This window comes from Loxodonta africana, chromosome 7 (genome assembly GCF_030014295.1).
Source record: "Loxodonta africana isolate mLoxAfr1 chromosome 7, mLoxAfr1.hap2, whole genome shotgun sequence".
In the NCBI taxonomy this organism is placed as follows: domain Eukaryota; kingdom Metazoa; phylum Chordata; class Mammalia; order Proboscidea; family Elephantidae; genus Loxodonta; species Loxodonta africana.
The window spans coordinates 61,923,979-61,929,427 of NC_087348.1; positions in this window are offsets into that span (position 1 = coordinate 61,923,979).

Here is a 5,449-nt window from a genome sequence, read left to right on the forward strand (position 1 = left end):
TAAGTTCCTGGAAAGAAAGAGCCTGGGATAAAGCTTGAATGTTCACACAGCATTGGGAAGAGGGAGTGTCAATCCCAGGGAAGCAAGAGCATGGGAACAGGAGAAGTGAGGCAGAGAAGTACGTAAAGCAAATATAACATAGGGCATGATGTACTGGCCATAGCTTCCCAAAATACCAATGGTTTCTTGGTTATGTGGAATACTTCAGAAAAGCCAGATAGAGCTTCTGCATCTCAGAGCAGTCTGTAAAATGGGGGGAAGAAAAAGCAATTGATGAGTTGGCTCTATATGTCTCCTGTCTTCTATTAGTTAACGTTTGCCCCAAGGGGCATTAACTGCCCTTCAATTCCAGATTGTTTTACCAGCCCCTCTGGAGCTGCTGGGGAAGCTAGAGCCTCTGTGGGTGTGGTCAGGTTGGACTTGGACATTGCAGCTTCTGCAACTCCTATCAGAACCAGCAAATGGAGTCAGCACCAAAATCTGGTACTTGACCTCAAAAAAGTTGAGAGAATCAGTAAATTCTGACTGGTGGCTGGAATTTGTCACTGAGGGACTGGCAGGGGCTATTTATTGCTCAGCTGTTCCAGCCAGGATGTCAGGAATACAGACAAGGTCTGGAGAAAAGATGCCCTCAGAGGCTTGGAGAGGTACATAAACTAAGTATGGGACACATAGATATTTTTTTAAAAACCAGCAAAACATAATTATCAGCATTGGTGCCAACCAAGATGATGAAAAGGGATGCACTGATAAGGAGGGTGAGTTATGCGTGAGAATTACATTTTTTTTTTCTAGAATTGGATTTACCTGAAAGCTTAGGCATGTTATTATTATTAAACCATTTCAGACTAGGGATTCCACCTCTCTACAATGAGGTTAGTTCCTCTTAACCTTTTTTAGGTGGACCCTCCTCTACAAAAATGCAGGTAGCCCAGTACAGACAAAAGTTTCAAGATTTTCACAGGCCTCCATAAACCCAGCCCCAAACCCTGAAGGTCAAACTTGGTCCCAGTTTATCAAGGTCTTTTCAAACTTTCCCAGTTTATGGTTTTATCATTCCCTTCCACCAGGCTTTAGAAAACTTTTGCTCCAGTTATATTAGTTTTCCCAAGTCCTGTGGCAGAGAAAGCTCTCTAAGTCATTGAAAAAATAAAGGAAATCCTTCTTGTTCTTCAAAAGGCTATCCATGCTAGGAGTTTCAAGGGATGAATAATGTTGGATATTTTCTGAAAACCCAGAGGGCCTTTATTCCCATATATGTGGGAGGAAACCTCAAGAAACGAAACAGCAGTCAGCATTTGTACCTATCCCAGAAGCTCTGGTATAAATAACCTTTTCAGGAGCTTTCATCAGTCTGTACCTGGGGCACTCCCCTGGACCAGACAATCTCATAGTCTCAGCCTACCTCACAGGTCCAGCCAGGGAAATCTGAGAACCTCTGATATGATACATATACCCATTTAACGTGTGGGTGACCACATATATTTTATGTTTTCTCTAATATCCTCCATTTGTGACTGTCTTTTCTATAGGGTCACTATGTGTCGAAATCAATGGGTTAGGATTTTTTCGGTTTTCCAACACCACAAGCCACAAGATGCATTTGCTTCACTGCCTTAACCATTGGTCAAGAGAAGTACCCTGACTGACACTGAGCAAACCCTACTGACTGAAGAACAATATTGAATCAACTCCCACCACACACTTCCTGTATAAACTGTATTTGCATACATTTTTTTATGCTACATTGTTACTATGTCCACACTTCTATCTCTCTCACAAGACTGTCAGCCTCTTGAAGTTAGGAATCATGTTTATCCTTGTATATTCCTCAGTTTAGAAACTTCCTGGCATAGAGTATCAGGACCAGGACAAGAGTGAGGAAAGAAAGGGCACCCTTGTCCCTCAGGCACACACTTCAAGGAGACACTCACTCTCAGGGTCATGCAAGTGCCTGCCATAGTACGTATATAATTTGGTAAATATAGGCTGAACGAAGGGGCTGAATCAAGATGAAAGATGACCAGAACTGAAATAAAGACAGGATGAAATTAAGAGAAAGAAAGGAAAAAGCAGGGCGGCAGGAAGAAGGAAGAGAAGAAATCACTTTTAATAAGCCAGAGACATTGTTCACCAAATAACCATTTGCTTTTCTACATTTCTCAGCCTCCTTTACAGCTGGTCAGGACCAGGTGATGAGTTCCAGCCAATGGGCTGGAGCAGAAGTGATAGATGATAAGAGTTGGTGTGTCCTGTCCGCCCTCCTTTCTGCTGTCACAGTGACCTTGGTAGCCATGTGTCCCATCTACAAGATGGTGACTCAACTCACATTAGACTTTATATGAGCAAGAAAGAAACTTTGATAGTATTAGCTGCGGAGGTTTTGTGGTTTACCGTTAGAATGGTACAGTGTTTCTATCTTAAATGACATAATAACACATTAACTTTGATGGATGAAGTTACATGAAAGAATTTTTTTTTTGGATCATATGAGAAAAACGGATGCAGTACTGGAAGTGCTCACTCACCTATGCCAAGAAATATGGAAGACAGCTTCCTGGCCAACTGACTGGAAGAGATCCATATTTATGCCAATTCCCAAGAAAGGTGATTGAACCAAAGGCGGAAATTATAGAACAATATCATTAATATCACACACAAGCAAAATTTTGAAGATAATTCAAAAGCGGCTGTAGCCGTATATCAACAGGGAACTGCCAAAAATTCAGGCCAGATTCTGAAGAGGACGTGGAACCAGGGATAGCATTGCTCGTGTCAGATGAATTCTGGCTGAAAGCAGATAATACCAGAAGGATGTTTACCTGTGTTTTATTGACTATGCAAAGGCATTCGACTGTGTGGATCATAATAAATTATGGATAGCATTGCAAAAGATGGGAATTCCGGAGCACTTAATTGTGCTCATGAGGAACCTGTACATAGATCAAGAGGCAGCTGTTCAGACAGAACAAGGAGATACTGAGTGCTTTAAAGTCAGAAAAGGTATGTGTCAGGGTTGCATCCTTTCACCATATCTATTCAATCAGTATACTCAGGAAATAATCTGGGAAGCTGGACTATATGAAGAAGGACAGGGCATCAGGATTGGAGGAAGACTCATTAACCATCTTCATTATGCAGACGACACAACCTTGCTTGCTGAAAGTGAAGAGGACTTGAAGCACTTACTGAAGAAGATCAAAGACCACAGCCTTCAGTATGGATTACACCTCAACATAAGAAAACAAAAATCCTTACAACTGGACCAATGAGCAACACCATGATAAACAGAGAAAAGTCTGAAGTTGTCAAGGATTTCATTTTACTTGGATCCACAATCAACACCCATGGAAGCAGCAGCATTCAAGAAATCAAAAGATGCAGTGCATTGGGCAAATCTGTTGCAAGGGACCTCTTTAAAGTGTTGAAGAGCAAAGATGTCACCTTGAAGACTAAGGTGCGCCTGACTCAAGCCATGGTATTTTCAATCACATCATATGCATGTGAAAGCTGGACAATGAATAGGAAGACCAAAGAAGAATTGATGCCTTTGAATTGTGGTGTTGGCGAAGAATATTGAATATACCATGGACTGCCAAAAGAACTAACAAATCTGTCTTAGAAGAAGTACAACCAGAATGCTCCTTAGAGGCAAGGATGGTGAGACTGCATCTTACATACTTTGGACATGTTGTCAGGAGAGGTCAGTCCCTGGAGAAGGACATCATGCTTGGCAAAGTACAGGGTCAGTGGAAAAGAGGAAGACCCTCAACAAGGTGGATTGACACAGTGATTGCAATAATGGGCTCAAGCATAACAACAATTGTAAGGATGGCACAGGACCGGCAGTGTTTCGTTCTGTTGTACATGGGGTTGCTATGAGTCGGATCTGACTCAACAGCACCTAACAACAACAACAGGACAAAACAAAAACAATTTAAAGAATAGCTTTTACTTTATTATTATAGTAAAGTATATAGATTTACTAGTACTCCCGCCCTCCTCCATTTAAGGTCATTTTCAGGAAACATTGTACTCTACGCTTCCAAACCAAAAAACCAAGCACCTTGAAAATGGCCATTTCGTTGAGAAGACCCTAACCATTGTCTGCCCCAGCTTTCATGAAGAATTCTTTTCCTTGCAACATCTCATGGAAGATCTTCTTCTTACAAAAACAGTCTGTTTAAATGATCCCATATTGTTTAACTGAGCATACTTGCTGAATCTGTGCATGCAAAATTGGTCTCAAATTTCAGCTCAGTTAGCTCTTTGTTTATGCATTACCGTCTCAGCATTTCAACAAGACCTTCAAAGGAAATACTTCTTATTTCTTGTGATTTCTGGAATTTCCTTTGGTGTTCCTGTTATAATCCTAGAATGTAATAACTTCAGCAATTACAATTTTTAAAGAGTCACCTGAGTGTAGCAATGAAAAACAGAAAATGGAACTTAAAAAAAAAAAAAATAGTTTGAATGCAAAGCATTTTATTCTGATTTCTGTTTAATATGTGTCCAACGAGTCCTGGGTGGTGCAAACAGTTAAGTGCTCTACTACTAACCAAAAGGCTGGTGGCTCAAATACACCAAGGCTCCTCAGAAGAAAGGCCTGGGGATCTGCTTCCAAAAATTTACAGCCTTGAAAACCCTATGGAGCATTTCTACTCTGCACACATGGGGTAGCTGTAAGTCAGAATCAATGCGACAGCAATAGTTTGGTTTTGGTATAATATGTGTGCTTACGTGAGAAGCAGTGAGTGTAATATCAAATGCAACACATTAGAAGAAAAAAGACCTGAATTCTAGTAATGCTTCTGCCTGTTATTAACTTTGGGACCTGAGCAAATCACTTAACCTATTTGGTTCTCTTTTCTATTTTGAAGAATTTTGGGAGAGCCAAGCAAAATTGGAAAGAAAGGTGGAAAGAACCTAGATTCTATATACAGCAGCTCTGGGTATGAAACCTAGCTTCCCCATTTATTAAATTTGTGGCTTGGGCAAGTGACTGAGCTCTATAAAACTAAAGTGACTTAGTAGTAAAAACGGGGACAATTAAACCTTCAGCATGCAATTACAGTGAGAACTAAATGAGATAATATATGTAAAAGGACATAGTACAGTGCTTAGCTCACAGTAAAAACCAACACAAAACCATTGCTGTTGACTTGATTCCAACTCATAGCGAACCTATAGGACAGAATAGAACCGCCTGCCCCATAAGGTTTCCAAATCTTTAGAGAAGCAGAATGCCACATCTTTCTCCTGAGGAGTAGTTGGTGGGTTCGAACTGTTGACCTTTTGATTAGCAACCCAGTGTTTTAACCACTGTGCCACCAGGGCTCTGATGGCTCATAGTAAGCATTAAGAAAATGTGTTTCTGTAAATGATATATAGATGTTGCTGTGGTGGCGGTAGGGTGTCGAGCTGATTCAGATTCACAGTGACCCTACGA